At 50.8% G+C, this 26,971-nt stretch overlaps 1 long non-coding RNA gene across 1 annotated transcript in view; it reads left to right on the top strand.

Moving 5' to 3' along the window:
• LOC147097806 (uncharacterized) overlaps window positions 1-26,673 on the top strand; it is a 52,029-nt gene extending 25,356 nt beyond the window's left edge. Inside the window, exons 2-3 of the long non-coding RNA XR_015074336.1 lie at window positions 1,460-1,745; window positions 25,837-26,673. This is a non-coding gene — a long non-coding RNA (uncharacterized LOC147097806). The remainder of the gene's footprint in view (window positions 1-1,459; window positions 1,746-25,836) is intronic.
• Window positions 26,674-26,971: the final 298 nt, after the last annotated feature.

Here is a 26,971-nt window from a genome sequence, read left to right as displayed (position 1 = left end):
AAACTGTTTTGTTGCTGTGTGGACTTTTGAAGGAGTTGAAATTAATGGAAGGTGGAGGTTGGCAAGGAGGGCAATGAAAAAACCGAGTGTAGAGATAATGAATGTGTGGATAAAGGTTTGTGCAGTAGTGGGGGTAGGGTGGGTGAAGTGAGCAGTATTGCGAAGGTACAGATAAGAGCTGTTAGTAGTGGATAGGATGTCTGAATTGGAGCACAGTTGTGGGGCGAGCAGGATGTTGAAGTTCTGAACAGCCAGTGAGAGGGTTATAGTCGATAGCAATGATGCAGAGTTTTTAACAAGGGTGAAAAATGATGATTTTGGTCTTCCTGATGTTCAATTGTAGGAATTACCTCACACACTTACCTCTGCACACATGCACCCATCACTCACCTGCACAACGGACATCTCGACCCCTTCAGACCGACCAACTTGGCATGGTTCGGAGCCGTTGGGAAGCCCACATTTCAGGGCTAAAAATAGGGATGGTTATATAATCAAAGGAATTTGTGGGTGTCACCAGTGCACATGTGGAAGCTGACCCCATATCTATAGACAGAATCTTACCACGCAGAGGAGGCCATTTGGCCCAGTTCTTTGAAAGAGCTGTCCATTTTAGTCCCACAACCCTGAAAATGAGTCCTCTTCAAGTACATGTCCAATTGACTTTTGAAAGTTCCTATGGAATCGGCTTCCACCACCCTTTCAGGTAGTGCGTTCCAGATCTTAACAACCCTGTGTGTGAAAAAAATTGTCCTCATTTCCCCTGAAGCCCCTCATCCCTGGTATCCTGGTAAACCTCCTCTGCCCCCGCTTCAAGGCCTTAACATCCTTCCTAAAGTGTGGTGCCCAGAATTGTACACAATATGATGTCACTGAGGGGCAGCATGTATAGGGGGCCAAGGATGGACCTTGGGAGACTCTGGAGGTGACCATGACAAGGAGCTGGAAGAGAAGCTGAAAGGGTGCTAGCTGTGTTGGAACTGACAGGAAAGGAACCACACAAGGGCAGTACTACCGAGGTGAACTACAGAAGAGATGCAGTAGAGGAGAATGGTGTGATTCACCATGTCAGATGCTGCAGAGAGGTCATGAAGGGATAAAGCACCATGGTTAGAGTCTCAGAGGACATCATTGGTGACCTTAACCAGTGCTGTCTCGATGCTGTACACAGGAAATAAACCAGACTAAGGAGATTCGAATAGAGAGTGGTGAGAGAGAAAACATTTTGTTGGAAGGTGATGGCATGTTCAAAGATCTTGGATTGGGTGGTAGATGGAAGGGATGGACGCACAATCGTAAAACCATATGTAAAGATCAGTACCATTACACAGCATATAGCTCGCAGAGGAACTCTCCTTCGGACACAGGGACCCTGTAAAAGATGTGATTTCTCATCAGTTTTATTCATACCCAGTTGCACGCGCACAACAGTAATGCTTTCCTTTGTTTTTATTTTCAGGAGGCGAGCAGAAACTGCAAACATTTCCTACCTGGTGCCGACAATTTGACAAGAATTGGCTGAAGTTGAAATTGGGGTGCAGCAGCCCCGGTACTTGCAGGGCACGAGGCAACGGGACCTTCATGTAGCTGAGACCAGGACTGGCGAGTCCCGCAGCAGTGACCAGCACACCCGAGTGGCTGAGTTTTAGACACAGTAACCACCCTTCTCCCTGTCACTGGACTGGGCCAGGCTCTCTCAAACAATGAAAAAAAGTAGCAGTGTCCTGGCTGTGAATGCAGAAGATGTAAGTACGACAAGTGCTGAAGAATGAATTGTATTCCAGCAAAGAGATTGTATTCTGTACCCCGCTGTGCTCTCACACTAAATATTTGAATATTTAAATACTGATTTTTTTCACACAAATACCCCCCCCACCCCCCCGGGCTCCCCATAAATCGGGGGAATGACATCTCTGGGCTCCCTCTCACTGGGGGCGACAGCTCTCTGGTACACCTCACTGGGGGGGTGGGGGTGGGGGGCGACAGCTCTCTGGTACACCTCACTGGGGGGGGTGGGGGGGGCGACAGCTCTCTGGTACACCTCACTGGGGGGTGCGGGGGTGCGACAGCTCTCTGGTACACCTCACTGGGGGGTTGGGGGGGGCGACAGCTCTCTGGTACACCACACTGGGGGGGTGGGGGGTGCGACAGCTCTCTGGTACACCTCACTGGGGGGGTGGGGGGTGCGACAGCTCTCTGGTACACCTCACTGGGGGGGTGGGGGGGGCGACAGCTCTCTGGTACACCTCACTGGGGGGGTGGGGGGCCGACAGCTCTCTGGTACACCTCACTGGGGGGGGTGGGGGGGGCGACAGCTCTCTGGTACACCTCACTGGGGGGTGCGGGGGGTGCGACAGCTCTCTGGTACATCTCACTGGGGGGTTGGGGGGGGGCGACAGCTCTCTGGTACACCACACTGGGGGGGTGGGGGGTGCGACAGCTCTCTGGTACACCTCACTGGGGGGGTGGGGGGTGCGACAGCTCTCTGGTACACCTCACTGGGGGGGTGGGGGGGGGGCGACAGCTCTCTGGTACACCTCACTGGGGGGGTGGGGGGGGGCGACAGCTCTCTGGTACACCTCACTGGGGTGGGGGGGCGACAGCTCTCTGGTACACCTCACTGGGGGGGGTGGGGGGGGCGACAGCTCTCTGGTACACCTCACTGGGGGGGTGGGGGGGGCGACAGCTCTCTGGTACACCACACTGGGGGGGTGGGGGGTGCGACAGCTCTCTGGTACACCTCACTGGGGGGGTGGGGGGGGCGACAGCTCTCTGGTACACCTCACTGGGGGGGGGTGGGGGGGGCGACAGCTCTCTGGTACACCTCACTGTGGGGGTGGGGGGGGTGCGACAGCTCTCTGGTACACCTCACTGTGGGGGTGGGGGGGGGTGCGACAGCTCTCTGGTACACCTCACTGGGGGGGGTGGGGGGGCGACAGCTCTCTGATACACCTCACTGGGGGGGTGGGGGGGGCGACAGCTCTCTGATACACCTCACTGGGGGGGTGGGGGGGGTGACAGCTCTCTGGTACACCTCACTGGGGGGGTGGGGGGGGTGGCGACAGCTCTCTGGTACACCTCACTGGGGGGGGGGGGGTGGGGGGCGACAGCTCTCTGATACACCTCACTGGGGGGGTGGGGGGGGGCGACAGCTCTCTGGTACACCTCACTGGGGGGGGGGGGTGGGGGGCGACAGCTCTCTGGTACACCTCACTGGGGGCGTGGGGGGGGGCGACAGCTCTCTGATACACCTCACTGGGGGGGTGGGGGGGGCGACAGCTCTCTGGTACACCTCACTGGGGGGGTGGGGGGTGCGACAGCTCTCGGGTACACCTCACTGGGGGCGGGGGGGTGGCGACAGCTCTCTGGTACACCTCACTGGGGGGGGTGGGGGGTGCGACAGCTCTCTGATACACCTCACTGGGGGGGTGGGGGGTGCGACAGCTCTCTGATACACCTCACTGGGGGGGTGGGGGGTGCGACAGCTCTCTGATACACCTCACTGGGGGGGTGGGGGGGGGGGGCGACAGCTCTCTGATACACCTCACTGGGGGGGTGGGGGGTGCGACAGCTCTCTGGTACACCTCACTGGGGGGGTGGGGGGGGGCGAAAGCTCTCTGGTACACCTCACTGGGGGGTGGGGGGGGGCGACAGCTCTCTGGTACACCTCACTGGGGGGGTGGGGGGGTGCGACAGCTCTCTGGTACACCTCACTGGGGGGGTGGGGGGGGCGAAAGCTCTCTGGTACACCTCACTGGGGGGGTGGGGGGCCGACAGCTCTCTGGTACACCTCACTGGGGGGTGGGGGGGGGCGACAGCTCTCTGATACACCTCACTGGGGGGGTGGGGGGTGCGACAGCTCTCTGGTACACCTCACTGGGGTGGGGTGGGGGGGGGGGGACAGCTCTCTGGTACACCTCACTGGGGTGGGGTGGGGGGGGGGGGACAGCTCTCTGGTACACCTCACTGGGGTGGGGTGGGGGGGGGGGACAGCTCTCTGGTACACCTCACTGGGGTGGGGTGGGGGGGGTGCGACAGCTCTCTGGTACACCTCACTGGGGGGGTGGGGGGGCGACAGCTCTCTGATACACCTCACTGGGGGGGTGGGGGGTGCGACAGCTCTCTGGTACACCTCACTGGGGGGGTGGGGGGTGCGACAGCTCTCTGGTACACCTCACTGGGGGGGGTGGGGGGTGCGACAGCTCTCTGGTACACCTCACTGGGGGGGTGGGGGGTGCGACAGCTCTCTGGTACACCTCACTGGGGGGGTGGGGGGGGGGCGACAGCTCTCTGGTACACCTCACTGGGGGGTGGGGGGGGCGACAGCTCTCTGATACACCACACTGGGGGGGTGGTGGCGGGCGACAGCTCTCTGGTACACCTCACTGGGGGGGTGGGGGGGGCGACAGCTCTCTGGTACACCTCACTGGGGGGGTGGTGGGGGGCGACAGCTCTCTGGTACACCTCACTGGGGGGGTGGGGGGTCGACAGCTCTCTGGTACACCTCACTGGGGTGGGGTGGTGGGGGGCGACAGCTCTCTGGTACACCTCACTGGGGGGGTGGGGGGGTGGCGACAGCTCTCTGGTACACCTCACTGGGGGGGTGGGGGGGGGGCGACAGCTCTCTGATACACCTCACTGGGGGGGTGGGGGGTCGACAGCTCTCTGGTACACCTCACTGGGGGGGTGGGGGGGGGCGACAGCTCTCTGGTACACCTCATGAGTGGGGTGGGGGGGGCGACAGCTCTCTGGTACACCTCACTGGGGGGGTGGGGGGGGCGACAGCTCTCTGATACACCTCACTGGGGGGGTGGGGGGGGCGACAGCTCTCTGATACACCTCACTGGGGGGGTGGGGGGGGCGACAGCTCTCTGGTACACCTCACTGGGGGGGTGGGGGGTGCGACAGCTCTCTGGTACACCTCACTGGGGGGGTGGGGGGGGCGACAGCTCTCTGGTACACCTCACTGGGGGGTGGGGGGGGGGGCGACAGCTCTCTGGTACACCTCACTGGGGGGTGGGGGGGGCGACAGCTCTCTGGTACACCTCACTGGGGGGGTGGGGGGGGCGACAGCTCTCTGGTACACCTCACTGGGGGGGTGGGGGGTGCGACAGCTCTGGTACACCTCACTGGGGGGGTGGGGGGGGGGCGACAGCTCTCTGGTACACCTCACTGGGGGGGTGGGGGGGGCGACAGCTCTCTGGTACACCTCACTGGGGGGGTGGGGGGTGCGACAGCTCTCTGATACACCTCACTGGGGTGGGGTGGGGGGAGGGGGGACAGCTCTCTGGTACACCTCACTGGGGGGTGGGGGGAGGGGGGACAGCTCTCTGGTACACCTCACTGGGGGGGTGGGGGACAGCTCTCTGGTACACCTCACTGGGGGGTGGGGGGAGGGGGGACAGCTCTCTGGTACACCTCACTGGGGGGTGGGGGGAGGGGGGACAGCTCTCTGGTACACCTCACTGGGGGGTGCGGGGGGGGGGGACAGCTCTCTGGTACACCTCACTGGGGGGTGCGGGGGGGGGGGGACAGCTCTCTGGTACACCTCACTGGGGTGGGGTGGGGGAGGGGGGACAGCTCTCTGGTACACCTCACTGGGGTGGGGGGAGGGGGGACAGCTCTCTGGTACACCTCACTGGGGGGGGGGACAGCTCTCTGGTACACCTCACTGGGGTGGGGTGGGGGGAGGGGGGACAGCTCTCTGGTACACCTCACTGGGGTGGGGTGGGGGGAGGGGGGACAGCTCTCTGGTACACCTCACTGGGGGGTGCGGGGGGGGGCGACAGCTCTCTGGTACACCTCACTGGGGTGGGGTGGCGGGAGGGGGGACAGCTCTCTGGTACACCTCACTGGGGTGGGGTGGGGGGGTGGGGACAGCTCTCTGGTACACCTCACTGGGGGGTGCGGGGGGGGGCGACAGCTCTCTGGTACACCTCACTGGGGTGGGGTGGGGGGAGGGGGGACAGCTCTCTGGTACACCTCACTGGGGTGGGGTGGGGGGAGGGGGGACAGCTCTCTGGTACACCTCACTGGGGTGGGGTGGGGGGAGGGGGGACAGCTCTCTGGTACACCTCACTGGGGGGAGGGGGGACAGCTCTCTGGTACACCTCACTGGGGGGTGCGGGGGGGGGCGACAGCTCTCTGGTACACCTCACTGGGGTGGGGTGGGGGGAGGGGGGACAGCTCTCTGGTACACCACCCAAATGGCAGTTCATAACGTGTGAGCTGAAACAATGCGTGTCAACAGGCTATTTGATCCTGAAAGGCATCGCAGCCAAGTCTGGTCCTGTCCTCATCAGAAGTCCACACGCACATTTCAGAATCAGTAACAGGAATTAGACTGATTGTTCCCCTCCCTGACCCAGAGACATTGAGGCCAAATGCAGGGTTGCTGCTACTGTGCTGACTGTTCGACCTTCACCTGAGCTTTAAGCCCCACATTCTATCAGTTACTAAGACCCAGCCTCTTCCTCAGCTTCTCTGCTGATGAAATGCTCGTACATGCCTTTATTCACGTACGTATCCAATTCACGTACGAACCAGGGTCAAGCAAGGCTGTGTCATCGCACCAACGCTCTTCTCGTTCTTCCTTGCTGCAATGCTCCATCTCACCCTCAGTAAGCTCCCCGCTGGAGTGGAGCTAATTTACAGAACAAACGGGAAACTGTTCAACCTCCGTCGCCTCCAGTCCGGATCCAAGGTCGTCCCGTCCTCTGTCATCGAATTACAGTCTGCAGACGACGCTTGCGCCTGCACTCACTCGGAGGTCGAACTCCAAACCATCGTCAACACCTTTACCGAAGCGTACGAGAGCATGGACCTTACACTAAACATCCGTAAGACAAAGGTCCTCTACCAACCTGCCCCCGCCACACAGTACTGCTCCCTTATTATCAAAATCCACGACAAGGCCTTGGACAACGTGGACCACTTTCCATACCTTGGGAGCCTACTGTCAACAAGGGCAGATGTCGACGACAAAGTCCAACACCGCCTTCAGTGTGCCAGTGCAGCCTTTGGTCGCTTGAGCAAGAGAGTGTTTGAAGACCAGGACCTCCAACCCGGCACTAAGCTCATGGTCTACAGAGCAGTAGCGATACACGCCCTGCTGTATGTCTCAGAGACATGGACCATGTACAGCAGGTACCTCAAAGCACTGGAGAGGTACCACCAACGCTGCCTTCGCAAGATCCTGCAAATCCATTGGCAAGATAGGCGCACCAACGCCAGTGTTCTCACTCAGGCCAACATCCCCAGCATCGAAGCTTTGACCACGCTTGATCAGCTCCGATGGACGGGTCACATTGTCCGCATGCCCGATACGAGACTCCCGAAACAAGCGCTCTACTCGGAGCTCCGGCACGGCAAGAGAGCCCCAGGTGGGCAGAGGAAACGCTTCAAGGACACCCTCAAAGCCTCCTTGAAAAAGTGTAACATCCCCACTGACACCTGGGAATCCCTGGCCCAAGACCGCACAAAGTGGAGGAGAAACATCCGGGAAGGCGCCGAACACCTCGAGTCTCTTCGCCGGGAGCAAGCGGAAGCCAAGCGCAGGCAGCGCAAGGAGTGCACGTCAACCCAAGCACCCCACCCACCCGCGCCTTCAACCACCGTCTGCCCCACCTGTGACAGAGACTGTAGGTCCCGCATTGGACTCATCAGTCACCTGAGAACTCATTTTTTATGTGGAAGCAAGTCATCCTCGGTTCCGAGGGACTGCCTAAGAAGAAGAGAAGACAACAGAAAACGCTGGAAAAACTCAGCAGGCCAGGGAACATCTGTAGAGAGAGAAACAGAGTTAACGTTTCAGGTCGAAACCCTTCTTCAGAACTTGACCTGAAACGTTAACTCTGTTTCTCTCTCCACGGATGTTGCCTGGCCTGCTGAGTTTTTCCAGCATTTTCTGTTGTTATTTTGGATTTCCAGCATCCGCAGTATTTTGCTGTCGCATCGAAGAAGAGAAGACATGACTTTAACAACTCCAAACTCGACTCAGCTAACACTCTCCTTGCTGACCTCTCCGCTTCCACGCTACGCAAACTCCACAATTTGCTGCGAGTACCCTATCCTGTGCCAAGTCCCACTTGCCCATCACTTCTGTCCACACTGACCTACCCTGACTTATGGTCAGAACCGTTCTTCTCCTCTCTAAAGCCCGCCTTGGTCTTGCTCGACTCTATCTCTCCAGCTCTATGCCCCCTCTCCCCCACCCCGAACACTACATTCCTCAGATTCTCTCCTCCTGTGCCTCCCTTCATTCCTTTGCCCTGCCATTAGTGGCAGAGCTTTTGGCCACTTTGATATATTGCTCTTTTAAACTCCCCCAAACCTCACTGCCTCTCTTTTAAATTCTCATCTCTTTGTCCAAGCTTTTGGTCACAGGTCCTAATCTCTCTGTTACCCGCTCGACATCCGATGTCCTTGTCCTTATTGGTGAAGATCCTTGGGCTGTTTCTTATGTTAAATGTAGCATCTAAATGTAAATAGTTCATGAGGCAGCACTGTAAGTTGTGTCGAAATACTGTAAATAAATTCTGCATCAGGCCATGAATGCTGAAAACTGCAGGGCGAGGACACCCTCTGGTGAAGGGAAAGCTGAACTGCAGTGACTGCGCTCCTGAGGTCTGATACCAAAAAGAAAACTGGATCATTCATCTAAATTTAGAATAAATTAAAAAAAAATTTTGATTGAAACTAAGTTTGAGAAACGAGCAAATCTCAGCTGTGAATGTCAGTAATGTACATGGATTCTGCATCAATGGAAACCCCATTTGGTTTGTTTATTCTGTCTCTGTAAAGGATGCGTCTGCTGTCAGATACTGGTTTCTGCGCCTGACATTACAAGTACTCCTGCAGTTTCCCTCTCTTAATTGTATTAGCAATTCTGGTTTGCCCTTTGAAAGGGGGATGCAGTGTTTCTGATCCTCATTGACAGTGTGTGGCTTTATTCTGTATCAAACTCAGTGCACCTAGAATCTAGCTTTATACACTGCACACAATGGCAGAAAAAACACACACACACAGCACTGTAGAGCCTGGGGACCACCACACAATGTCAAAGGTGCAGGCACCTGTTCATAATCTCATTTAAAACAAGTGTTTGGAGTTTACTGAAGGAAGCCCAGGCCCTTTACATTGCTCGTCTCACCTTTGTGTCAGCTGTGGCTCAGTGGGTGGCACACTCGCCTTCTGCGTTAGAAGGTTGTGGGTTCAAATCCCACTCCAGGGACTTGAGCACAAAAATCTAGGTGGACACTCCAGTGCAGTGCTGAGGGCGTGTTGCATTGTTGGAGGTGCTGTCTTTCGGATGAGACGTTAAACCTCTCTCAGTGGATGTAAAAGAACCCATGGCACTATTTTGAAGAAGAGCAGCGGAGTCCTGGACAATATTTATCCCTCAATCAACATAACAAAAACATTATCTGGTCATTATCGCATTGCTGTTTGTGTGCAAATTGGCTGCTGCGTTTCCTACATTACAACAGTGACTACAATCCAAAAATACTTCATTGGCTGTGAAGCGCTTTGAGATGTCCAGTGGTTGTGAAAGGCGCTATATAAATGCAAGTCTTTCTTTCTTTTTCTTTCTTTCTCTCTTTCTCTCCTTTCTTTCTTTCTCTCCTTTCTTTCTTTCTCTCCTTTTCTCTCTCTCTCAGAGTGTGGTGAATCTTGGACTTCTCTACCCCAGAGGGCTGTGGAGGCTCAGTCGTTGAGTATATTCAGGACAGAGATCGATAGATTTTTGAATATTAAGGGAATCAAGGGATATGGGGATAGTGCAGGAAAGTGGAGTTGATGTAGAAGTTCAGCCATGATCTTATCGAATGGCGGAGCAGGCTCGAGGGGCCAAATGGCCGACTCCTGCTCCTATTTCTTATGTTCTTATGCCTGCACAGGCAAATAGGCTGCTGACACTCGCTCTCTAGGTTCAAACATGAAGAATGGTCACTTTGGAAAATTGGAAAATGAGAAGCTGAGATCGAAATCTGTATCTTGGAAGAATTGTTTCTGCTTTCCTGTGATAAGGCTTCATAATCACAACACCTATTCCTTAAAAACTGAGAATTGCAGACATTTACAAGCATAATAGTTTTATTTCTTTTAAGAGCAGAAGCAATCAGTGAAGGAATTGTTTAAGTACAGTGCCCAACATCCACGGCCTTCCTTTTTGTGCCTCTGAGCATGAATGCATCTTTTTGCTGTTAGTAAATGGTTGTGTATTTGAAAAGGACAAAATGAAATATGATGGTTGGCTACATTTCAGTTTGCTGCAGCAATGTAATTAAGCATCTGGATAAGAATCAGGGCAGCCTCTGATTCATTCATCATCTCGGCGACGCATTATTTCTGACTTCTGCTTACTTTATTAAATTGTTTAAAACGTGAACTTGATTTTGCTGGCACTGCTGTTTTTCTGCAAGGTGCTGGCTCCCATTGCCTGTGCTGATTCATTTTGTGCTTACACTAGCATTGAAGGGAGAGCTTGTCTTATTTGGTAGCACTCGTGCCTCTGACTCAGATGGCTGGGGGTTCAAGCACCACTCCAGGACTTGAGCACATAATCTAAGCTGACATTTCAGTGCACTACTGAGGATTGTTGGAAGTACTGTCTTTCAGAAGATCCCATGGCCCCTTTTCAAAGTAGAGTAGGAGTTCTTTCAGTGTTGCAGCCAATTTCTATCCCTCAGTCTACATCGTCAAAACAGATTGGCTGGTCATTCATCTCATTGCTGTTCGTGGAACCTGGAAGTTTAGTCGACTTGATGCTAAACCTGTCCAATCAATGCAGAGCCGCAATGAATGAAGACAATAGGAGTTCTTTTTATTATTCATTCTCGGGCTGTGGTTGTCATTGGCAATGCCAACATTTATTGCCCATCACTAGTTGTCCTGACAACTGAGTGGCTTGCTAGGCCACTTCAGAGGGCAGGTAAAAGTCAACCACATTGGTGTGGGACTGGAGCCACATATGGGCCAGACTGGGTAAGGACGGCCGGTTTCCTTCCCTAGAGGACATTAGTGAACCAGTTGGGTTTTTAATCCGACAGCTTCGTGGTTACTTTAACTGATACCAGTAACAGCGTTTTTAAAAAACTGACTTCAAATTCTCACACTGCCATGGTGGGATTTGAACTCTCGTTCTCTGGATTATTAGTCCAGGCTTCTGGATTACTGAATGTTGAACTATGTAGCCAAACCTATAGAATACAAGTCCAAGGAAGTTGTGATCAAAGTGTATGGCTCTCTGGTCAGACTGCACCTTGAATATTGCGTCCAGTTGTGAGACACAAGGGAGACATTCAAGCACTGGAGATGGTGCAGGAAGAGGCAAGGGCTGAGCTCTAGTGAGAGTCGGAGTCATGGGGATAGACTGGACAAACTTCGGCTTTCCAGCTTGGATAAGAGCTATCTGAGATGTGATCCGATAGAAATTTACCAAAGTATGGAAAAGGTCAATGGATATAAATTGAAATGTGAGAGTGGGACAAGGGGCCACAGGTTCAAACTAGTAAAAAGCAAATTTCGGACTAATATCAGAAAATATTTCTTCACACAAAGAGTGATCAACACATGGAATGGGCTTCCAAATGGAGTGGTGCAACCAAAAACTCTGAAATCATTTAAGAAACAATAAGATGCTGCAGTGGTGGGGGTTGTGTGGTGGCCTTCTGGATGGAGGAATTAAGATCGATAATTATCTCCCGATCTTGTACTCTTGTGACTTCAATCTCTGTCTCAATTTCTCTTGCCCCCTCTTCTCCAACTTCTCTACCTGCCTGTCTGCAATCAATCTCATCCTGCACATGACCTCTCCCATCTATACCCGTGGCCAAGCTCTTCACCATGCCATCATGTGAGCCCTTGCCAACTCCAAGGCTAATCTTGTTTCCTCACATCTCCCTGCCCACTCCTCACAGATATACTCTCTCACTCCCGTCTCCCTCTCTTTTGGCCCGCCACAACACCGCTGACACTGTCAGATTGCTCAACAGCTCCCATAGCCCTACTATTGATGCCCTCGTCCCCACCAAGTTTCTCACAGTCTCCCCAGTACAGTTTCCACCCTCAAGTCTGAGGGCCACACACTGGAGAGCACCTGGCACCTCACTGTCTACCATCATATCTACCGTGATGATCTAAAGCAATGCTGCACCACCCACCCGCAGTGCCTAAAAATTAAATGCTTACTGTCAGATTGTCCTTTGCAAAGCGCCTTGGGATGTTTTCCATATTGAAGTTGCTATATAAATGCAAGTTTCTCTCTTTCGGCTGCTGGCACAGTGCCAAGTCTCTGGACCAAACCACTCAGTGCTACTTATCAAGAGTCTGCTGGGTTCTTTCCTGGTGGGATTATAATTCTACAGATATTCAGTGCAAATATTGTTTAGCTCAGATTGCCTTAGTTGCACTGAGGGAAATTGAAAAGTATGCTGTGACTTTGTTAGGCAGCATGAGTATTGCACTGTGATACTGTAGCTTTTAAACCCAGGTATTATTGTTGCTGGTATTAACAAATGAACATGTAATGCATTTTGTGACATTTCTCTGTCTGCAATTTTAGTGTAGGCTTTATTTTAAACAGGTCAATGTCTTCACTAAAATCGGTGGGGAATGTCATACAGAAAAGTTAAGCATTCAACTTTATTCTTTTATTAGTAATAAAGGTTCTGCTAGCTCACTGATTGTGGAACTGTGCTGGCACCGACATTAATTCGGAGGTGTATTGGGGGGTGGTCCAATATTGCGTGGGAAACTCAGAAGTAAGTTCACCGTGTCTGTCAGTGGCATTTTGACGCAGCCAGCTCATTGTCATTTTACTTCCGGGTTTGGCGTGGATTACGCGGCAGCGGGAGTGATGAGGACCCACGTGACGTGATCTCAACTCCAGTATTTAAAGGGCCAATCCAAAGATGGAATTTGGAGATGTTGGAGTTGGAAACAAGAGAAGACAAGGTGTGATGAAGCATTCTGGATGCTCAAAGGCTGCGCCTTGCTTCAATGATGCCTCGCTTGATGTACTGGGGGCTGTGAGGAGCTGGAGAGAGATACTCTTCCGCACCAATGGGAGGAAGAAACCTGCTGCTGCCACAAAGAAGGCGTGGCTGGAGGTGGCCCAGGAGGTCTGCAACAGGATCATTGTGCGGCGCCCCTGGATTCAGTGCAGGAAGTGCTTTAATGATCTAACCAAGTCAGGAAAGGTGAGTACAGTTACACATCCACCTACCACTTCCACTTCTCACCCATTGCCCCCACACCCCCTGCCCCCAGTCAATACCCAGTATTTGCAGGACTACTTTCTGTCAGTAGCATTGGGGGCAGGAAGAGTGACCGTTGCAGGTGGTCCTGACTCTGGACAACTGATGCAACCTAAGTGAACCTTGGGCATCCTTGGCATCCCAGGCAGCAATGTGAGCAACTGATGCTTCATTGCCCCCATCACCTTCCTCCTCCTCATCTTCCTCTTCCTCCTCCTCCTCCTCGGAATCATCTGCAGACAATGTGCATTCTGCGCCTTGATCGCCCTGCAGGGCAATGCTGAGCAATGTGCAGAGCAGAGCACAGCACAACCATTCTGCGCCTTGATCGCCCTGCAGGGCAATGCTGAGCAATGTGCAGAGCAGAGCACAGCACAACCATTCTGCGTCTTGATCGCCCTGCAGGTCAATGCTGAGCAATGTGCAGAGCAGAGCACAGCACAACCATTCTGCGTCTTGATCGCCCTGCAGGGCAATGCTGAGCAATGTGCAGAGCAGAGCACAGCACAACCATTCTGCGTCTTGATCGCCCTGCAGGGCAATGCTGAGCAATGTGCAGAGCAGAGCACAACACAACCATTCTGCGTCTTGATCGCCCTGCAGGGCAATGCTGAGCAATGTGCAGAGCAGAGCACAGCACAACCATTCTGCGTCTTGATCGCCCTGCAGGGCAATGCTGAGCAATGTGCAGAGCAGAGCACAGCACAACCATTCTGCGCCTTGATCGCCCTGCAGGTCAATGCTGAGCAATGTGCAGAGCAGAGCACAGCACAACCATTCTGCGTCTTGATCGCCCTGCAGGTCAATGCTGAGCAATGTGCAGAGCAGAGCACAGCACAACCATTCTGCGTCTTGATCGCCCTGCAGGTCAATGCTGAGCAATGTGCAGAGCAGAGCACAGCACAACCACTCTGCGCCTTGATCGCCCTGCAGGTCAATGCTGAGCAATGTGCAGAGCAGAGCACAGCACAACCATTCTGGAGACCCTGGCTGGTGCGTACTGAAGAGCACCTTCAGATCTATCTGGGCACCTGAAGCACATCTTCAGCATGCCAGTCACATGTTCGATCACACATCTGGTGGTCATATGGCATTCATTGTAACGCTGTTGGGCTTCATTGGTCGAGTTTCTGACGGGTGTCATCAGCCAAGTTTGGAGTGGGTATCCCCTGTCTCCCAGCAGCCACCCCTCAAGTCCAAAAGTGTCGGAGTTTGGACTGCCACAGGACATGTCAAGGAAACTCAGCCTCTGCCTGTATAGCCTATGTCGCGAGTAGTGCCTCCTGCGAGCTGCAGTTCCCCGGGAATCTTGCACATATCTGCAGAAATATCTTTTTGTAGTTGCACACCAGTGGCACTGACGTAAGAAAACTACGAGGCACTTGGTCTGAGTATTAAACAAGGCTTTAATCAACTGTTTTTCAACATGGAGATCTAGTTGTGTCCTTCACTAGTTCCTGTTAAAGAATGTCCTGAGCAAGCTGGGCCCATGCCCGAGTATTTATACTCTCCCTGGACAGCGCCACCAGCAGGCCGCCCAGTATTACTTCATAAGTCTTTCCACATGAATGACAAGATTCATGTCAGGCACATTGATGAAGTGGCAGCCCTTGCGGTTCATAAATACTCCTGGTTGATCTGGGGGGGTGCACGGATTGTCACGTGTATGTGCAGTCGATGGCGCCCTGTACCTGAGGAAAGTCAGCCAGAGTCGCCAACCCGAACGCTCGCTCACTCTGACTGGCGTCATCGCATTCGAAGTTCACATAATGGCTGGCCCTGGCAAACAACCCATCAGTCACCTGCCTTTTGCATTTGTGGGCCGTCGGCTGGGAGATCCTGGATGTGTCTCCGGCAGAGCCCTGGAAGGATCCGGAGGCAAAAAGGTTGAGGGCGGTGGTCACTTTGACAACCATTGGTAACGCATGGGCACCTGGTCCAGCAGGGAGCAGGTCTTCTTCGAGCAGGCTGCAGGTGTCTGCCACCACCTGATGCAATAACCTGAGCCTGCTGAAGCACTGCTGTTCCAACATGTCAAGATAACTCAGCCTCTGCATATGCACTCTGTGTCACTGGAGTAATACTTGGCTCCCCTCTCTGATGTCCAGCTACAGGTCGTAGAATCATAGAATGGTTACGGCACGGAAAAAGGCCATTCAGCCCATCGAATCCGTGCCGACTCTGTTAGTCCCACTCCCCCGCCCTTTCCCTGTAGCCCTGCAATTTTTTTTCCTTCAGATACTTATCCAACTCCCTTTTGAAAGATAAAATTGAATCTGCCCCCACCACCCTTTCAGGCAGTGCATTCCAGATCTTAACCACTCGCTGTGTAAAAAAGCTTTTTTCTTACGTCGCCTTTGGTTCTTTTGCCAATCACTTAAAATCTGTGTCCTCTGGTTCTCGACCCTTCCGCCAATGGGAACAGTTTCTCTCCATCTACTCTGTCCAGACCCCTCATGATTTTGAACACCTCTATCAAATCTCCTCTCAATATTCTCTGCTCCAAGGAGAACAACCCCAGCTTCTCCAGTCTATCCACGTAACTGAAGTCCCTCATTCCTGGAATCATTCTCATAAGTCTTTTCTGCACCCTCTCTAAACAGCAGGTCTCTGAACAGCAGGCTGCTGCTGGTGCTGGTCATATTGGACCTCATCATATTGCTCCTCGTTTGAGGTTCAATCTAAGGCAGTCAAGGTGCCATCCATCCTTACGTGATTCAGAAAACCTCCAAACTGTAGAAAGTAAACTCTCAGCAATAGTACTGTGAACAAACCCTTTCCCACTAGTGGGTAAGAAAGCATCTGTGAGTACTGAGTATCTATTGCAGTATTTCCATGAGTTTTAATCAGCCCCCTCAATGGCCCTGTGTTCTCGCCTTTCTTTCAAGGGTGACTTTCAGGAAGTCCGGGAAACATGCGGATGCGATATTAAATTTAAAACGGTTGAACTATCGCTCCAATTGAGCGATTACCATATGTTAATAGGCATCCCGCCTCTCGCAAGAGTGTTGCGCACAACCAACCTAACGTGCTTGAGTTAACTGGAAGTTGGCGGGTTGGAGCCAGCTTCCCGACATGCTCACATTTTTGCTGCTTTTAACCCTGCACCGAAACCCACGCGCTCCTCCAGGTTAAAATTCCGCCCCTTTTTCACTTTTTAAACTGAACAGTTGTGCGTGAGTTGGGGATGGAAGAGCTGCTGTTGCAATGATTTGATGGAACGGGTGGTTGGGAGTGCTGTGTGCTGGGGTTGAATCCAATGGAAACTTATTATGCCGTTGCTGTTTCTGATTCCCCATCAGGCACATGCTTAATGAGTTATTGAAGTCCATTAATCTTGCTGGTCTGGGGCTGTAACACAGATTAGTTGGAACCAGTGGATAAGGGCAGGGTAATTACACTGCAGAACCTCAGTAGAAAACCTACTGAGATCAGGCTAATCTTTGTCAGTTACAGTGCCTTGCTGAGGTTCTCCCCAGGAGAAGAAAAACTGGGCTGGGGGAGGAGGAAATTCATTGTCAGGGAGCTGAGGAAGATGCTGAGCTTGTCTTTAACTTATTTCACTCTCCACCCTTACAGCAGGATAATAACGCAGGTAGTTGAAAGATTTTGGAGATTTCCAGGATGCCTACGCCTACAGAGGTGAGAGGGTCATAAATTAAATGCTGTGTCTCTTCCCACCAATGTTTTTCATGTCTGTCAGAACAATTTAGGACATGCCTGGCTGTTGCCATAGCAACGTGGACCACAATGTGAGGGCACAAACATGCTACACCTTCATATCACAATCTAATTTTAAAATATGTTTTTTCATTTCCTCCATATTTCTCCTATGCTGTTCTGAAAAGGTGTTAACTCTCGTTGGCATTCAGTTCCATAGGCATGAGCTGCCCTCTGGTACCTCTCCCACGGGTCTATTCTTCCTGTGTGAGCCTGGGTAGTGAGTGTTGGCAGGATATTCAGCTGTGGGGAGCACGATATCCGGGGCAGATCCTATCCTCACCCGACGCCCGCACACGGACTTTACAGAAGGAGTTTCTGGAAAGTGATTCGGAGCAGAACCCGGCTGATTTTATCTCTTCCTATCCACGGGGTTCTGAGGGCAATTGTAGTGCATCGACCCTCATTTTCAGCTAGGATCGGCTAACGGCTCACGCTGGGGATGGAACCTGGGAGCTTCCTGGACTCCATGGCTCAGTACCACATTATAATTTTCATCCTGCAATGTCACTCATCCATTCTTTTTAATTTCTTTCGGATTTTAACGTCTTTCAGATGAGACGTTAAACCGAGGCCCCGTCTGCCCTCTCAGGTGGACGTAAAAGATCCCATGGCATTATTTCGAAGAAGAGCAGGGGAGTTATCCCCGGTGTCCCGGCCAATATTGATCCCTCAACCAACATAACAAAAACAGATGATCTGGTCATTATCACATTGCTGTTTGTGGGACCTTGCTGTGCGCAAATTGGCTGCCGAGTTTCCAACATTACAATGGTGACTCCGCTTCAAAAAGTACTTCATTGGTTATAAAGCACTTTGGGACGTCCGGTGGTCATGAAAGGCGCTATGTAAACGCAAGTCTTTTTAATTCTACGCAGCGTCATGCCACTTCCCAGCTGTGCACCCACTAATTTAATGGTCCATCCATGCACTGCGAGCTGAGTGGAACCATTCCAGTTTGTCAGTGTGCTCCTTGTCTTTTCCCCACTGAGATAGTTCTGAGCAACACCATTCACAATTCGAATCTATCAGATTGCTGCTTCCTTGTGAAAGGTGAGACAGATTCTGCCCAATGTTGTGTTGCTTGGTGCAGTGTTGTGTGAGGACCCCTTGGAGCCGAGCTCCTTTCACTGTGGTTCTAGGCAGACTATCTGGGATGTGGACAGCTGGGATTTAGTGCTCTTCCCTCTTTTTCTTGCTCCAGTCAAAGAGGGCAAAAGGATTGTATTAGGAGGTAAGGTTATCCCAGTTTCCAGACAAGTCAAAACGATCCATTAAAATAGAAATTGAAGCATGTTCCAGTAATGTTTTATTCTCCATCCAGTGGGGAAGTGCCCCGCCTCCACTTGGTAACTGCCCGAATGGCCTGGAGGAATCACTGCCACAGACCTGTGCCCCATCACTCTGTGCTACACCATGTTACACCTATCAGGAAAGGTTGAACAAGCTGGGTCTCTTTTAAAAGAAGGCTCAATGGTGACCTAATAGAGGTCTTTAAAATTATGGAAGGTTTTGACAGAACAGACACAGAGAGAATGTTTCCACTTGTGGGGAAGAGGAAAACTAGAGGCCGTCAATATAAGATAGTCACCAAGAAATTAAATCGAGAATTCAGAAGAAACTTCTTTACCCAGAGAGTGGTTAGAACATGGAACTCGCTGCCACAAGGGGTAGTTGAGGCGAATACTATAGATGCATTTAAGGGGAAGCTAGATAAGCATATGAGGGAGAAGGGAATAGATGGGCACTGCAATTGTCCTTAATTCCCTGGGTTAGAAAGTTCCTGCTCCTGACCATTATTCAGTCACTCCTGCTGGAGAGATTGTGTGTGGGGGGACTTTGGGTGGTGGCAGGATTAGGCTCCTCTGTGATGCCTATTATGGGGGGGGCGGGAGGGGAGGGACACAAACTGGACCCCCTGTAATACTTTTAGCAAAATTTTGTTCAGTTTCTCTATTTTAAGATTCAGGTAACCATAATTTTCTTACAAAAATGTTAAGCATTAGACAATCGTTCATCATTTCCAATTAATGTGGTAATGGCTTTGCGTTTCTGAAATTTGTGTCAAGGGAAAATCATTAATTCAATACTTGGACACCAGATTACAGCTCACAGAACTTTAGATCTAGAATAAGATAAAGCAGCAGCATCCTAATCTAAGTTAAATAAGGCAGACTGATTCAACGCCCATGAGATTCTCCTCATTGAATGGCTGATGAATTAGTGGATAAAAATAAATATAATCATTTAGTGCAATGAAACAAACAAATTACACGGCCCCCCAGTGTGTCTGTTAGCATCTCTGTCCCAAACACCACAGTACTCAGCCCGTGTTTGAGATCTTAATAGTGTTGTCAATGCCACTGTGAGTGTAGAGAGACTCGGTGAAAGGTTCAAATCCCAGGGGACACAGGTTAAAAATGAAGGAGTCAGGAACAAGAGAAAGTGAAGTGGAACTTCTTCACCCAAGAGTAATTCAGTTACGGACTAAGTTCCCAGGAAGGACACTGATGTGGGCAGTTTAAATGAGTTCAAGAGGTAACAAGATAGGTTTCTGGAGAGGGAGGGGACTGGTGGCTATGGTGAAAAGATGGGCTTAAGATTCACGAATTAGGACGGGTAATTGAGACTAAAAATAGTCATATTTTCCTATTGTATGGAGATATTTTTGCCACTTCCGTTTGCCACCTAATTATCTCCCCTCCTTGCCTGAAGGTGCTGGTTCTTGCTGGGGGATGGTTCTATGGACACAGACAGTTTTCTGATACCCCTCCCAAGTGGCTATCATTCATGTGTGAGCCTAGACAGTGTGTGTCGGCAGACTGCTCAGTCCATACCCTTCGATGAGCATTTCCCAGCAGGGGCACTGGATACAGATCAGGAAAGGAGGCTGATTCCTATTTTAAAACCAGGTGCCAAGGACAAACTGACAAATTATGGACTTGTAAGCCTTACTGCGATTGTGGGAAAATTGATTTAAACTATGAAGAAGGATGTTATAAGGGATCACCATAAGAGACAGGGAGCAATTAGAAATAATCAACATGGTTTAGGGACGGCGGGTTGTGTTTAATCAATTTAGTGGATTTCTTGAGGAGGTTATGGGGTGAGACGGTGGATGCTGTATACCTGGATTTCAGAAAGGCATTGGCACTGTCCCACATAATAGACTACTGCATCAGATTCAATCCATGCGATAGGTGGCAGTATATTGGACTGGATTAGAAACTGGCTGATTAATTAACAGCGGAAGTTGTGGTAATGGGGAGGTGACTAAGTGGTAGCTGTTGTTAAGAGTGTTCCATGGGGTTCAATGTTAGTTTATAATGTTTATAAATTATTTGAAGGCATCGAAATTTGCAGGTAATATTAAACTGGTGGCAGTGGCAAATGATGATTATTAATATGTGCAGATCCAAAGGGATCTGGAGAAACTAGGATTTGTGGGCAGTGAAGTGGCAGATAGCATTTGATACAGAGAATTGTAAAGTGATGAGAACTGACAGGGGGAAGGATTGTGTGAATGATGTGCTAAATGGTCATGAGCTTGTAGTGTTGCGACAGAAAACCCTGAGGTTTGGGTGGACAGGTGGCTAAAACCGGTTGAGAAAGCAAAGTTGGGTTGTATAGCTAGGGGGTAATATAGGTCAACAGAGGTCATTATAGAATTTTGAAACAAAAGCAAAATAGTGCGGATGCTGGAAATCCGAAATAAAAACAGAAAATGCTGGAAATACTCAGCAGATCAGGCAGCATCTGTGGCGAGAGAAACAGAGTTAACGGGCTGGATTTTCCCATATCCCACCCGCATGGTGCGAGGGGTCCCGGGAGACAGCGGAAAACCCGGAAGTTCAGGTTTCCCAGCACGCTGTGGAGTTTTAACACAGAGTGAAGTTGAGATGGAGGGATGTAGAGGTATTGAAAAGCAGCCACTCACCCTGACCACCCGAGTGAGGTCGTTGAACTTCTTCTGACATTGGGTGTGGGTCCTCGGCACCAGGCTCCTCGAGGAGACGTGCTGAACCACTTCCCTCCAGACTCTTCTGTATTCGCGGGGCAATGGCCTCCTGCCACTCTGTGGGCAGAGTACTGCCTGTCACCGCCCCACAGCACCAACCAGGGCCACCAAGGCCCGGTCGCTGAAGCGCTGAGCTCTCTCCCCGGGCCTATCCATTGGTGGTTCCAGCACAATTGATGCACAGGTCTCTCCAGGCCGAGATTCAAGGCTCCAATGAGCAGGGTGTGGCTGGACAGCAACATCGACCCTCCCCTTTAAGAACTGGCCAATGCCAGTTTGTGTTCTATTGCTAACTGACATCACCTGAGCTTCGCCAGCGCTCTGAGGTAACGCCTCGCTCCTCGACATTAGCGCCTTAAGACAGGTGTGTAACGCCTGATTTAGCGCTCAAATCACCTCCAGGGGTGATAGAGGCCAAGTTTGCAGTTGGAGGCTATAATTAGCACCGGGTGCTAAACTTTGCGCCCGGCCGATAATAGCGCCCCAAACAGGGCGATACCGAATTTCTCCCCCTATGACTCATAGTTTTAAATGAAGGATCACAAAAGATAATAGGAAATTCAGAACAAGCTCTCAGCAAGGGTAGGGAACAAGCTCTCAGCAAGGGTAGGGAACAAGCTCTCAGCAAGGGTAGGGAACACAAGAAATTGTGACCGGGTTCTAAAAGACAAGTTCCTGGCAGCAAATAGGACTCCGGATTACTTTAGGAATGCATCAAGGTAATCTTGTGGGAAGTTGGATGGCTGGCTTAGACGGACTAATGATCTGCTCCTGCTAAAGATTCTCACAATCTTGCCACGATTTTCACCTTGCAGCCCAGGCCTATGCACTTCAGCTGCTGCACCTTGCGATATGAGCTAACTCTGCACAGACTGGGGCTCGAGCCTGGGCCTTCCTCACCCATGTGGCTCAGTCCCATAGCAGGTGGTGCATTTACACATTGAGCCATTGGGGGGCAGCTTGGCCAAATTTACTTTCAGAAAGAATAATTTGTTCCACTGTGCCATGTTTATCTGTGAGAGAGATGGGTGGTGAACGCGTCGCACACAAATTACTAGAGAGAACGCGTCACAAAATGGAAATAGAAATCACAATATTAAACATGCTTGTACATCGCAGCGTGAAATTGAAAACTGGCATTTATATTGCAGAAGTTGTTCTTGTTCTGTACAGTACTCCTACACACACAGAGACTTAGGCTTTCCCATTAACTTGTAATGCTCATCGTGCAGCATCTCTCACTGCCTCAACACATTCTCAGATTGTTCCTCTTTTCTCCCAGTCATTCACTGTATTTATTTAGTGTTGTACTGATGAGTGATGCTACACTGCACACCGTTGAATTCTCATGTCATAGTTTGCATGCTGGAAATTGTCTTTCTGCATCCAGGCACCTGCCACTAAAGTGACAACGCGCTGGGGCTCCTGCAGCAGCTCACTATCTGCCAAATCGCTGTTGTAAATAAACTAAAGCTGCTGGATTTCCCCTGGCTGTTTTGCTCTTACCTTGTACCGAGTGGAAGTGAAGGGTTTAATTTATATTGTCAGAATGGGGCTGGGGTGCACTCAATGTAAGCTGCACAAATCCTGATAGCCCCTTAACAAGCTAATGACAAAATTGAGTGGGTTGTGCAGTAGATCGAACACTGGTCTTTCATCTCTGGGACCTGTAATGTTATGGTAGTGTGAGCATGAGAACTTAGAAGCCTTCCTTTAAAATCATTGTACAATTAAGAAACCAGTTAGCTCCAGATGGAAGCTAGGCAGTCTGCAAGATGGAGTTTGTAAGCTTGCAGTGAGCTACGGAAGGCTGCTGTATGTAAAGTTGTTGACAGCAATTAATAAATTGAAGTGTTTTTCCTTTATCATCTGGTGCTGAACTATTAAGATCCTTAACATATATCAGTAAAAGTTTTGAGTCCATCACACTTCAGTCATTTGTTTTGGTCAGCTGGGTGTCTGACATGTGTGGAAACCTACCGCCATGTTTAAGAGTCCCTGAATCAATCTACTGAGAAATCCACACAGGTGGAGTTTCTGTGTAGCGGTTATGGAGTGCCCACTCTTCCCATAAGGACACAGTCCACTTACCTAAATCCAGAGATTTCAGCCAAATGTCAGAGCCAAGGCCTAGGGTCCCAGAGATGCTGCTGAAGTTTAACCAGCTAGAATTGCACAGCTCACTACGGAGCAAAGATGAGCGTCCAGCCAGGGCAACTCTGTCTAGGGATGGACAGGGTTATCTGGCCCTCGGTAGGAAGAATCCTTTCTGCCAGTGCCAGATTTACCCTCCAGGCCCCATTAATGAACCAAGCGGCTGGTTACTTAGCAACAGTGTCTTGGTGTACTGTAGATCTGCTTCGCTCATGTATCAGATCATCAAATCTGCCACAGAGGATTGCTTGCTTCCGAACATCCATTGCCAGATGTGTCATCTTGGAGACACCTTGACCGAAAAATGAGCAGCTTACTTTCTCCCCCTAAAAGGCTAGTTGGTCATTAGACAACTGACACGCATGGTTTGAACCCTCTCTACTTGGACAGTACATAGCCCAAGATCCTCACAAACAGCATAATGAGCAGCACAACGCACCATAACATGTCTTTGTATGTTGTCACCATCCTCTTAATCACAGCATAGGCACACAATAAACCCCGCTGAACAGTGGATCCACCAGATAGAGGTGTAGAGTATTTGATGGGACAGCGAAGAAGGAGCTATACTCTGTATCTAACCCGTGCTGCACCTGCCCTGGGAGTGTTTGATGGGACAGTGTAGAGGGAGCTTTACTCTGTATCTAACCCGGGCTGTACCTGCCCTGGGAGTGTTTGATGGGACAGTGTAGAGGGAGCTTTACTCTGTATCTAACCCGGGCTGTACCTGCCTGGGAGTGTTTGATGGGACAGTGTAGAGGGAGCTTTACTCTGTATCTAACCCGTGCTGTACCTGCCCTGGGAGTGTTTGATGGGACAGTGTAGAGGGAGCTTTACTCTGTATCTAACCCGTGCTGTACCTGCCCTGGGAGTGTTTGATGGGACAGTGTAGAGGGAGCTTTACTCTGTATCTAACCCGTGCTGTACCTGCCCTGGGAGTGTTTGATGGGACAGTGTAGAGGGAGCTTTACTCTGTATCTAACCCGTGCTGTACCTGCCCTGGGAGTGTTTGATGGGACAGTGTAGAGGGAGCTTTACTCAGCATCTAACTGTCGTGTATTCTGTGAGACTGATTGGTGGTAATGCAGAATGCCTGAAGTGGAAAGTCTTCAATTCCCCTTACCTTGAGAAAATTAACAAAAAAAAGAAAAAAATGAGTTATATAAAAGAGCCATTTGTTAATCGAATGGGTAGGAAATGTTACCAGCGTCTTATCCAATGGAAGGATAGGTATTGACATGGCCCCTTGGTTCTTTATATGGCGATGATAGGCTGAGGAGAAAGCTGTGTGGGCTGTGAGTATCGCCATGTGATGTTAATGTGATATTGTTCTGTCCTTTTTGTTGTCCATTGTTCTCTGATCTCTTTTTACACCGAGTGATCAACACTTGGAATGGCTCTGGATGGGGTGCCGGCTTTATAAATGTAATTTCTTTACTGGAAAAAGAACTCCAGTAGTGCCTTATCACAACCTCAGGATGTTACAAAACCATTAACGAGCAATGGATTACTTTTGAAGTGTAGTCAGTTGTTGTTTGGCAAACACAACAGTCAATTTGCACAGCAAGACCCCACCAACAGCAAATGACCAAATGACCTGATAATCGAATCTGTTTTTGTTTGTGTTGGTTGAGCAAGAAATGTTGGCCAGGACCTTGGCATAACCCAAAGAAAGTACCTCTGACTGCGGCACTTCCTCATTAACATCGTGCCAACTACCGCAGGCAATAGCATCATTTAACAAAGAGTTGGATGTAATGATGAAGAGACTGTAGAGTTAAGTTGGCTGAATGGCCTTTCTCATCTATACCTATCTTGCGATCTGTTTCCCTCACTGGAGAGTGTTCTATTTGAGTCCAGTCCCAACCACTTGCACCGTCCGCACTTCTCTCGGGCAGCCGCCTATATCGACCGATGGCGCCAACCATTTGCCACAGCAGCCAATTCCAAAGGCGCCGCTTATAATGTATTAATCACGTTGACTATTTTGGGCAGTTCAATAAGTACTTAACCTGTACTTAGCCATTTAAAAGGCTCTGCTGATTTCAGGCAAGGTCGCGTCTTCACGCAGATTCAATCAGCTGTCTGCACCTTGGTAAAGTGCGATTACTTAGTGACGAGATGTTAACAATAAGGAGAGGCAGCTGCTAAGTGGAGACTTCCTGTTTTTGAAAAAATATGTTGGTTACTCCGCTTTTTGGTTTAAAGGTCCACAGCCTACAGCAGGCAAATCGCATTAACGCCAACGTGCTCGCTATACGCGGTGGGTTCTGTGAACTCCGGGGTTGTATGTATCCAGCAGAGGGCGTCTGTTGCTGGAGGTAATGCTGTCATCCTTGCTGAGAGGTGAAGGATTAACAAATTACAACACACACTGCTGAAGGGCAGAAAAACAGATGGTGATTTGATCACATTTCTGGCTTCTTTTCAATTTCATAGCCCAATTCCCCACACACAGGAGAGAGTGAGAGAAATGAGAGCCGTACGGGGAGTGTCAGCATTTATAGCGGCAGTGAGTTTTGTGTGGCATGTTTCGGGGGCAGTGTGACAGGTAGGACACCGGGTACAGCTGCTGTTCATTCATTGACTGCAAGCTGCTGAGGGTGGCCAAAGGACAGAGACTCGCAGCCCCTTCGGTGGTAAAACAGTTCAAGGTGTGACCATTCTCTTCTGTTTCTTCTCCAGAAAAATAAGGAGAGTTTGGACGCGGGGCGGTGCAGCCGATCGTACACCTCCAGCAGCACGCTGGGCGTGGAGCCACGCCGAGGTCGCCGCACCTTCTCTGGCACTCTGCAAGTACCACGGTGGAGGACGAGGTCCAGGTCACCGGAGGTGGACAGATTCCAGAGGCCGACCACTCTGCCGCTGCTCATCCCTCCCCGTATAGCTATCACGCACGCAGACCAAGAGGAGGCCAGGTAAGAGCGAGGTGGTTACAGTTTGGAGTTAGTGCATGACAAAGCACCTCTCGAGCAAATGGGCCTCACACTGACCTTCCTCCTCGTAAACTGCCAAAAATACACACATCGAAGTAGCATAAAGAATAATCATCAGGTGGTGACCAAGGGAGCCATCTGAGTGGAATGCAGTCGTCGTGACTGGTATTTTAGAACGTATCTGAAGTGCAACCCCGTCAAATCTGGGCCAGGATGAGGAAGACCCTCGGAGCACGTGGCTCACACATGGGGGAAGAGAGTCCTCTCGACTATTTTGTATCCTACTTGACAATGTCTTAGATCAGACCCAACCCTCCCTCCCTACGTCAGAACCCAAAGGGGAGCAGTGCCAGGGATACTGGGCTAATCCAGGGAAGAACACAACTCCATTTATTCATGTGGAGCTGGTTACCAGCCTGTGAATGTTTCTTGTAGTCTGTGGAATCTGAAATCAATAAAGTCTGGCTCAGGAAAATAATCCAGTTTCTGTGGGGCTTGGTGTGAACACCACTCCTTTAGAACAAGACAAGCTGGGAGTGTTTTAGAGCTGGAGCCACAATGGGAATGAAATGGTGACTGATTCCAGGATGGGGAAGCAATCTGATGTCAGTGCACCTACAGCACCCGACAGCTTTAAAGCAATTATTAGTTATCTTCCATTTATAACATTTAAGCGCATGTTAAGTCCACAGTTTGAGCGATTATTGGGTAGTTTCTGTAACGGGTGCCTAACTGCAAAGCCAGGTTTACACCCGGGCAGCAAGCGGGAAACCCGCTCCTGTATCTCGTGGTCAAACACTTGTTTCTAGTCATTTGCATTCTGTATTCTGTATGTGATGTACTCCAGCACCTGATCGCTCAGTGGGTAAAGGCATTGCCAATAT

The sequence above is a fragment of the Somniosus microcephalus genome, chromosome 31 (assembly GCF_052327205.1).
Source record: "Somniosus microcephalus isolate GS21.2 chromosome 31, FLI_Smic_1.0, whole genome shotgun sequence".
NCBI lineage: Eukaryota > Metazoa > Chordata > Chondrichthyes > Squaliformes > Somniosidae > Somniosus > Somniosus microcephalus.
The sequence above is the reverse complement of the archived record's forward strand: the minus strand, read 5'-3'. Positions and strand labels throughout refer to the sequence as shown.